The 11,021-nt window shown below is 37.8% G+C and overlaps 1 long non-coding RNA gene across 1 annotated transcript; it reads left to right on the top strand.

Moving 5' to 3' along the window:
* Nucleotides 1-3,000: 3,000 nt before the first annotated feature.
* Nucleotides 3,001-3,353, top strand: LOC142241812 (uncharacterized). The gene is made up of 2 exons (XR_012723820.1): nucleotides 3,001-3,075; nucleotides 3,144-3,353. It is a non-coding gene; the product is annotated as an uncharacterized LOC142241812 (long non-coding RNA).
* The last annotated feature ends 7,668 nt before the right edge of the window (nucleotides 3,354-11,021 follow it).

Here is an 11,021-nt window from a genome sequence, read left to right as displayed (position 1 = left end):
GGTAATTAATACAAATTTGTAAAAATCGAGCAATATTATTATGTAACAGCTACAAGTACGTATAAGTATGATCGGCTAGTAAATCAAAATTTGAAATTTGAGTAACATTGGGTAATAAATAAGAGTACTATGGCCAAATTTGGGAAAATCGAGCGATGCATATATATGGAAGCTATATCTAAATCTGAACCAATTTGCATAATATTTTGCGGGTTTGATAAATACCACAAAAGGTTACCTTGTGCAAGATTTGAGTAAAATCAGTTAAGAAATGAGGCCTGTATGGTCAAACATAAGATTATTATGGGCGAATTTTTCAAAATCGGGTGATACATATATGGGAGTTATATCTACATCTGAACCGATTCCGATGAAATTTTGCACATATAGTTAGTACTATAGAGGACTGGATCTAGCCAACTTTTAGTAAGGTCGGTTAATAAATAAGGGTTCTATGGCCAAATTTGGGAAAATCGGGCTATACATATATATGGGAGCTATATCTAAATCTGAACCGATTTCGATAATTTTTTGCACATATTGTAAGTGCTATAGAAGACTACATTTAGCCAAATTTGGGTCAGATCGGTTGATAAATAAGGGTTTTATGGCCAAATTTAGAAAAATCGGGCGGTACATATATATGGGAGCTATATCTAAATCTGAACCGATTTCGATGATTTTTTGCACATGTAGTTAGTGCTATAGAGGACTACATTTAGCCAAATTTGGGTAAGATCGGTTGATAAATAAGGGCTTTATGGCCAAATTTAGAAAAATCGGGCGGTACATATATATGGGAGCTATAGCTAAATCTGAACCGATTTCGATGATTTTTTGCATATATAGTTAGTGCTATAGAAGATTATATTTAGCCTACTGTGAGTAAAATCGGTTGATAAATAAAGGTTTTGTGGCCAAATTTGGGAAAATCGGGCGATACATATATATGAGAGCTATATCTAAATCTGAACCGATTTGGATGAAATTTTGCAGACTTGAAGGGCGATGGAAAAGATTACCTTTTGCCAAATTTGGTGACGATCCGTCTGAAAACACGCACAACGTGACCCCATTTGTCGAAATCGGGCGATACATATATATGGGAGCTATATCTAAATTTGATAAGATTTCTTCCAAATTCAACAGCGTTCGTCCCTGTGCCAAAAAAACTCCCTGTACCAAATTTCATCAAAATCGGTTAATAATTGCGACCGGAATCCTGTGAACAACAAATACATGGACAGACGGACGGACGGACACCAAGCCCTAGATCGACTCAGGAGGTGATTCTGAGTCGATCGGTATATATTTTATGGGGTCTAAAATCAATATTTCTGGTAGGCACATTTTTTGGCCGATCAAACTTATTATACCCTGACCACTATGTGGTTTAGGGTATAAACATGTTGGCAGGGAAGTGGCAGCCCGATTAAGATTCAGGCTCACTTAGACTATTCAGTCCATTGTGATACCACATTAACTAAAAGTGCCTATTACCTTCTTGATTATTTTTCTTTGTTGAAATTCGCACTTAAAATTTTAAGTACGGAAATACTAAGTTATACTCATATTAAGTACAAAAACGGCGTTTCACTGCAATGTGGAACGCCGTTCGGACTCGGCTATAAAAAGAGGTCCCTTGTCATTGAGCTTAACATGGAATCGGGCAGCACTCAGTGATAAGAGAGAATTTCACCAATGTGGTATCACAATGGACTGAATAGTCTAAGTGAGTCTGATACATCGGGCTGCCACCTAACCTAACCTAATATATGGCCTCAAACACCCATGCAAAAATTGGTCGAAATCGGTCCATAATTATATATAGCCCCCATATAAACCGATCCCCAGATTTGACCTCCGGAGCCCCTTGGAAGAGCAAAATTCATCCGATTCGGTTGAAATTTTGTACGTGATGGTTAGGTTTGGTTAGGTTAGGTAGCAAGCCCGATGTAAAGGGTGATTTGTTAAGAGCTTGATAACTTTTTTTTTAAGACCTAAGACCGCGGCTGCGTCTTAGGTGGTCCATTCGGAAAGTCCAATTTTGGGCAACTTTTTCGAGCATTTCGGTCGGAATAGCCCGAATTTCTTCGGAAATGTTGTCTTCCAAAGCTGGAATAGTTGCTGGCTTATTTCTGTAGACTTTAGAGTTGACGTAGCCCCACAAAAAATAGTCTAAAGGCGTCAAATCGCATGATCTTGGTGGCCAACTTACCGGTCCATTTCTTGAGATGAATTGTTCTCCGAAGTTTTCCCTCAAAATGGCCATAGAATCGCGAGCTGTGTGGCATGTAGCGCCATCTTGTTGAAACCACATGTCAACCAAGTTCAGTTCTTCCATTTTTGGCAACAAAAAGTTTGTTAGCATCGAACGATAGCGATCGCCATTCACCGTAACGTTGCGTCCAACAGCATCTTTGAAAAAATGCGGTCCAATGATTCCACCAGCGTACAAACCACACCAAACAGTGCATTTTTCGGGATGCATGGGCAGTTCTTGAACGGCTTCTGGTTGCTCTTCACTCCAAATGAGGCAATTTTGCTTATTTACGTAGCCATTCAACCAGAAATGAGCCTCATTGCTGAACAAAATTTGTCGATAAAAAAGCGGATTTTCTGCCAACTTTTCTAGGGCCCATTCACTGAAAATTCGACGTTGTGGCTCGTTAGTAAGTCTATTCATGATGAAATGTCAAAGCATACTGAGCATCTTTCTCTTTGACACCATGTCTGAAATCCCACGTGATCTGTCAAATACTAATGCATGAAAATCCTAACTTCAAAAGAATCACCCTTTATCAGGCTCACTTCCCTGCCAGCATTTCAAAGTTCCATTTCATCCTCATCGCTACCACAGACTCGTAAATGTCACCACAACCATCGCGAACTGTGATGGGGGAAGCATATAAAAAAGTACAAAATGTACATGAAAGTATTTTGCCATCACTACTGTTAGAAGAGCCATTTTATTTTTTGTGAAACGCCAAGCGCAACCAACTTGTTATATTTTATTTAAATAAAAACGAAAATAAAATGCTGAAAACATAGTTATTACGCTTAAAATTGTGAAAAGTAAATTGGTGAACAATTTTTGAATTTCCAAATGGAATAAAGTGATAGTTTTTCAAATATTTTTCCAGACACGCTGCCTCCATTGGGAATAAAAGTACTGGCTGATAGACGCTACAACATTTAACTTACAACTTGTAACTCAACATCAATCTCTTATTAATGCATAAAAATGTGTTAAATGTGATGTGATAGCCGTATAAATGTTATATTTATGAGAATTTATAAATGTTTCATAAAATTAATAAACATCTAAACAATCGTGTTTTATTTGACCACAATGATTCTTTTACAACTATCTTAAAATGCACTTTGTCTGATTGTTTGAAGGGGCTCTTATCGGCGTCCTTCTAAATGTATCCAGAAGGGCTCCTAATAATTGCACTCATGCGATACTTTTTTGTAGTAACTTGGCGTGGTACAACTTCTCAATAGTGACGGCGCTTTTCCGAGGAGTTTTGGATATCGTATACGACTGTTTTCGACGTAGTGGGGATTCTCTGAAGCGCCCCCAAATTCAAAAAATGTTGGCAGGGTTAGACTATTCAGTCCATTGTGATACCACTTTGGTGAACTTGTCTCTTATCACTGAGTGCTGCCCGATTCCATGTTAAGCTCAATGACAAGGGACCTCCTTTTTACAGCCGAGTCCGAACGGCGTTCCACATTGCAGTGAAACCACTTAGAGAAGCTTTGAAACCCTCAGAAATGTCACCAGCATTACTGAGGTGGGATAATCCAACTTTTGGCGTTCGGTCGAAGCAGGAATCGAACCCACGACCTTGTGTATGCAAGGCGGGCATGCTAGCCATTGCACCACGGTGATGTTAGTACATGATATTTAACAACCATGCCAAAAGTGGTCCATATCAGCCCATAATCATATATAGCCCCCATATAAACCGATCCCGAGATTTGGTTTTGGAGCCACTTGGAGAAGCAAATTTCATTCGAGTCAGTTGAAATTTGGTACATTGTGCTAGTATATATATGGCCGTTAACAGCCATGCCTAACTAGGTCCATATCGGTCTATAGTTATATATAGCCATCAGATAAATAGATCTACACAAAAATTGGTCTATATCAAGTTCATAATTGTATATAGCCCCCATATAAGCGACCCCCATATTTCAATTCTGGCTCTCTACGTACCGTGCAAAAGTCCATATCGATTCGTAATTATTTGTAGACTTACCTATACATACCTTTTTTGTCCAATATATACCACGTATGGACTAACTCACAATTTAGAAAACGATGTTATGACGTTTTAAGATACCACAACCCAATTAATTCGATTGTGGATGACAGTCTTTCGTAGACGTTTCTACGCAATCCATGGTGGAGGGTACATAAGATTCGGCTTGGCCGAACTTACGTCCGTATATACTTGTTCAAAATAAATATCTTTTAAACATGAATGCGATAACGGCGACAATAAAAATACCTTAGAATTGGTCCCTATCATTAGATAGAGATTAGAGACGCATTTGTTTACTTAGGATCACCATAAAATCATTGTACTAGCTGATAAGAGCGCATGTTTGTGGGATCTTAATGTAACAACTCCGGCGGAGTTACAAGCGGTGGCTGACAGAATTATCCCCTGGTTGTCGGCGATATATATAGGATGTATCAACTTAGCATATATTCCACGAAAGTGGAGAGAATCAAAAGTCGTTTTCATACCTAAAGCGGGAAAAGCCTCTCACTTGAATGCGAAGGATTTCCGACCAATCAGCTTATCATCATTCCTACTTAAGACTCTGGAGAGGATGATAGATAAAGGGTGATTTGTTAAGAGCTTGATAACTTTTAAAAAAAAAAAACGCATAAAATTTGCAAAATCTCATCGGTTCTTTATTTGAAACGTTAGATTGGTCCATGACATTTACTTTTTGAAGATAATTTCATTTAAATGTTGACCGCGGCTGCGGTTAGGTGGTCCATTCGGAAAGTCCAATTTTGGGCAACTTTTTCGAGCATTTCGGCCGGAATAGCCCGAATTTCTTCGGAAATGTTGTCTTCCAAAGCTGGAATAGTTGCTGGCTTATTTCTGTAGACTTTAGACTTGACGTAGCCCCACAAAAAATAGTCTAAAGGCGTCAAATCGCATGATCTTGGTGGCCAACTTACCGGTCCATTTCTTGAGATGAATTGTTCTCCGAAGTTTTCCCTCAAAATGGCCATAGAATCGCGAGCTGTGTGGCATGTAGCGCCATCTTGTTGAAACCACATGTCAACCAAGTTCAGTTCTTCCATTTTTGGCAACAAAAAGTTTGTTAGCATCGAACGATAGCGATCGCCATTCACCGTAACGTTGCGTCCAACAGCATCTTTGAAAAAATACGGTCCAATGATTCCACCAGCGTACAAACCACACCAAACAGTGCATTTTTCGGGATGCATGGGCAGTTCTTGAACGGCTTCTGGTTGCTCTTCACTCCAAATGCGGCAATTTTGCTTATTTACGTAGCCATTCAACCAGAAATGAGCCTCATCGCTGAACAAAATTTGTCGATAAAAAAGCGGATTTTCTGCCAACTTTTCTAGGGCCCATTCACTGAAAATTCGACGTAGTGGCAGATCGTTCGGCTATTCATGATGAAATGTCAAAGCATACTGAGCATCTTTCTCTTTGACACCATGTCTGAAATCCCACGTGATCTGTCAAATACTAATGCATGAAAATCCTAACCTCAAAAGAATCACCCTTTATATATCTTAGAACTAGCGTCGATTCAAGTTTGCTCTCGAAACGACAACATGCATACTCGAAAGGCAGGTCTACTGAGACCGCATTACATGAACTAGTCAGCTTTATTGAAAGCTCACTATCAGTCAAAGAATACACAATCGTGGCATTTCTAGACATCGAAGGGGCGTTCAATAACGTCCATCCGAGCTCGATATTAAATGGACTGACAACTCTGAATGTTGATCCAGGTATACTTAGGCTGTTAGACGAACTTCTAAGGAAGAGACGCATTTCAGCCACACTAGGACAAGCAAACATACAAAGGTATGTGAACAGAGGCACTCCTCAAGGAGGAGTTCTATCACCTCTTCTTTGGAATGTTGCTGTAAACGACCTTCTGGTTTCCCTAGAAAAAGAAAGGATACAAGTGGTGGCATACGCAGATGATGTGGCGCTAGCAGTCAGGGGAAAATTCCCATCAACAGTTAGAGATATTATACAGAGAGCCCTCCGGATGACTGAGAAATGGGCGAAAGATAATGGTCTTGGGGTAAATCCTGCAAAGACAGAAATAGTCATGTACTGCAAAGATCGCAAAACTCCCACGGTTAGGCCTATTTCCTTAGGGGGTATTGAAATTCCCTTTAGGGAGTGTGCAAAATACCTTGGCGTTATTTTGGACAGGAAGCTGACCTTTAAGCTTAATATTGAAGAAAGGGCAAGGAAAGCAACGGTAGCTTTATACTCGTGCAAAAAGGCAATAGGGAAAAAGTGGGGACTAAAACCAAAAATTGTACATTGGCTATACACGGCAGTGGTTAGACCTATAATGCTATATGGTGTTGTAGTCTGGTGGCCGGAACTTCACCAGCCAACAAGTTTAGACAAAGTTCAGCGTATGGCGTGCTTGTGTATCTCAGGTGCATTCAGCAAGACAGGAACAAACTCCCTTAATGTCATACTGCATTTATTGCCTTTAGACATTTTGGCCAAACAGTCAGCTGCAACAACGGCTGTGCGGTTGCGCGAGCTATCGCTGTGGTCGGAAAAAAGTTACGGTCACAGTTCGGTCCTAAAAATAATGCCAGATGTGCCTAACGTAGTGGATTACACTTTGGCGAGTCCACTTTTCGACAAAAAGTTTGAGACTCTAATTCCCAACAGTGAGGCGTGGTGTACACGGACCCCGGGGAATAAAAGATATATAGATTTCTACACTGATGGCTCCAAATTGAATGGCCAAGTGGGTTTCGGGGTATATTCTAAAGATCTGGAACTTCGAATAGCGAAAAGATTACCTAATCACTGTAGTGTTTTTCAGGCTGAAATATTAGCAATAAGAGAGGTGGCGAATTGGCTGAGAAGTAATGTTCCAACAAATATTGGCATTAATATATACTCAGACAGTCAACCTGCAATAAAATCCTTGGACTCTGTGTTCCTCAACTCGAAAACAGCCATCGACTGCCGCAAATCTCTCAATGAGATGGCTGAGCAGTACAATATTCACCTAATATGGGTGCCTGGCCATAGGAACATACCGGGGAACTGCGAAGCGGATGAGTTGGCAAGGCTAGGGACTACCTTACATATTCCAGGGGAACTGGAATTTGTTGGTATGCCCCTAGCTACCTGCAAGCTCATGCTGCGTGAGAAGGCTGTTAGGATGGCAAATGTTCGATGGGAGAATTGCAAGGGTTGTAACGACACCAAGCAAATATGGCCCCATTTCAACTTAAACCGCACACTAGATATGCTAATGTTCTCGAGACGTCAGATATCACTCCTGATATCTGCTATAACGGGTCGCTGCCTGATAGGCGATTTTGCAAAAACTATTGACGCGAAGTATAATGACTATTGTATGAGCTGTCATGATGCGGAGGAAAAAGAATCAATTAAACACCTCTTGTGTGAGTGTCCTGCATTTTGTGTAAAGCGCAAGCAACTTTTAGGAGCATATAGCTTCAGATTACTGGCGGATCTGGAAAACGTTAACTTAAGCAGTCTGCTAATATTTTTGGAACAATCTGGTTGGTTCAACAAAGAAAAATAATCAAGAAGGTTCAGCGGTTAAAACTAGAAGTGCCCATATGTAATAGGTACTTTTAGTTAATGTGGTATCACAATGGACTGAATAGTCTAAGTGAGCCTGAATCTTAATCGGGCTGACACTTTAACCTAACCTAACCATAAGTATTGCAGAACTCTGTACAGATCTGCTCAGATATACAGAATATATGTGTATGGATTCATATAGCATCCAACACATTGGACGGATTTGATATGGTATCGAAAATGTGGACTTGCAAAGTGGTGAAGGGTATAATATAGTCGGCCCCGCCCGACTTTAGACTTTCCTTACTTGTTTTTTTTTTTTTTTTTTTTTTTTGATAGAGAACTTGTAACATGTATGTCAATCACAATGAACTGAATAGTCTAAGTGAGCTTAAAATTAAATCGGGCTGCCAATTTAACCCAACCTTTAAGTTTATGTATGTCGCACTCATGTTATTTTCTTAGAAATTATCAATAATATGAATTTCGACACGCAGTTTTTGTTTGCCGAGGAAGCACCATTTTCAAAAATGTTTCCAAAAATAAATTTTTTCTCTTGAAGCTGATCATATTCCTTCTCTTCCATTTACATCTAACATAGAGTCCATATGGGCTAACTTAGTGTGCAATCCATGGTGGCGAGTACATAAGATTCGACCTGGACGAACTTTCGGCCGTATTTACATGTTTTAAACTCTTTTCTTATCTGAAATACTGAAATGGCATCACATCTGAAAAATTAAATCGAAATCTCGTAAAAAAATGTCTTCCGTTTCATAATTATATCACTTCCAGAAGCAAGAGGAAAAATTTCTTTGGGCTACACTTTATTTCCTGGGATATTAGTGGCCAAGAGGCTTTCAGTAGACAGATGTGAATAGCACAATAACATTGAATCAGAAGTGATTTAGATGTCGCATCGTAGACAACATAGTCTTAGACTATTTCATTTCAAAGCAAATAGGCGATAATTGCTAATGTTAATTGACTATGAACATTTAAAAGTATTTATCTAAACAACTCAGTTTTTTTAGAAAAAAAAAAAAAAAAAACAAAACGATCTAAAAGACAATAATTAATCCTAAATATAAATAAATAAATTTCATTGATCTGCACAATAATAAGCCATTCAGCAATTTTTGTCCGGCAACTTACTACTTTGTGGAAAAAACAAGTTCCATTCTCTTTTATTGAGTAAGCACGCATGTCTTGGAATGGGCTCAAATAAAATTTATTGCCAAACACCTCAAAACAAAAATTAAAAATTTTGTTTTGATAAAACAAAACCTCAAAACTAAGTCAATAACCGTATTAATATTTTTTGTTTTTATTAATACACCCCATTAGCACTCAAATTAAGATTCAATACAAACTGTATTGAATTGAAATGAATATGAGGCGAGCTTTACTGCAAGAAATGTATAAGCCTACAGCTAAGACTTCGTTTGGTTTCAGACATCGAAGTATGAAATGCAACTTCATTAAGATTTTTGCATTGCGCCATAGTTCAGTTTGGCCGAAAACAGTTTGCTTTGATGACCATAAATTAATTTTGCAATAAATTGAAAAATAATTCAACTAGGGTTGACAACTACTCCTTCATAAATTAAAATAAGTTGTAATGCCCACATATTTGGACCAGCAAAATTCTATATGACCAGTTAAAAAAGAGCTTCAAAAACAGTGGTTTGGATTTCAAATTTGTAATCTAGAAGTAGTACAAATTTGGATCATTCATGGGAGATGAATTCCACTTGGGCTTGTTATAGGGTGGTAGCAGTCCTTTTTCGGATCTAATGCAATGGTTTAAGCAATTGAGTAAAGTAGAAAGCCGGGCGGGGCGACTATATTATACAACGAAAAAAATATTGTCGTGAGGCCAAAGATGTCGTGTCCTTAGAATATGAATTCCTCTTATATAAGGTTGGTTTCCTTGTCCTAAAATCGATTAACTATGTAATGAAGTCGGTTATATTTAAGTGATTCGATATAAAATTGGATGTCTTTACATGACAAAATTTTTCTTTCTTAATGTGGTCAACTTGGCTTTAATAGTTCTAAACAATTCCTCAAAATTAATGAACATTTACATGACAAACTTTTTCTTTTTTAATATGGTCAACTTGGCTTTAATAGTTCTAAACAATTCCTCTAAATTAAATTTATCGATTTTTTGTATCAAAACACAAAGCCTTCAAAAATTTCTTTCATCACTTTATTTTAAGGACGTTTTGTATTTGCAAAACGTTACATAATTTATACTTAAAGTCGAATCTGAATTTGTAAATTTAAGTTGCCGTTCACACTTTTTTAAAGGACTTTGATAGCACATAAAGAAAAAAGCCGAGAAAACGAATAAATTCGATTTATTTTTCCTAGTATCAAGTACGCAAAACTCAAATTTAAAAGAGAATTGAGTCTCGGAGGTATCCTTACTTCAATTCTCCGCTTCTTTGGCTCGAAATCAATACCGAAATAATTAGTGTAAAGACGAAACCTTTGGAACCGGGCAAGCTTTTTGCAGTTTAGGATCGGTTAATAAATAAGATTATTGTTGCCTAAACCACTATGTGTTTTAGGGTATACAATTCAAAAGTGGATTACTAGTAAGTCGATTTGCCCCTTTCTGAGCAAAAAGTCAATTGTCTAGTATTGTATCCTAAATTAAATTGTCACAAAAACATCAGTTTTGAAAAACCCTCATAAACATTAGGTCCTTTTGTTATTCGAGGAAAATTATACACAATGAACTTGCGTGTAACATTTTCACTGAAATTTTTTATTTTTGATTTATATTCGCACACACACACAAATACATTGACTTTCATATGTGTATTATCACCAAACAAGACACGATATTGGAAATATGGAGTCCTTGAATAAAATATTGACTGTTATTCGCTAGGGCTGACATAATTTATTCATCATGTGTGCACTCACACAATCAAACTGAATAACTTGGTGTTTGACCTTTGCAAAATAAAACAAGTAAGGAAAGTCTAAAGTCGGGCGGGGCCGACTATATTATACCCTGCACCACTTTATAGATCTAAATTTTCGATACCATATCACATCTGTCAAATGTGTTGGGTGCTATATATAAAGGTTTGTCCCAAATACATACATTTAAATATCACTCGATTTGGACAGAATTTGATAGACTTTTACAAAATCTATAGACTCAAAATTTAA

This window comes from Haematobia irritans, chromosome 5 (genome assembly GCF_050003625.1).
Source record: "Haematobia irritans isolate KBUSLIRL chromosome 5, ASM5000362v1, whole genome shotgun sequence".
NCBI lineage: Eukaryota > Metazoa > Arthropoda > Insecta > Diptera > Muscidae > Haematobia > Haematobia irritans.
Note: the sequence above shows the minus strand (reverse complement) of the source record. Positions and strands in the feature narration are given on the sequence as shown.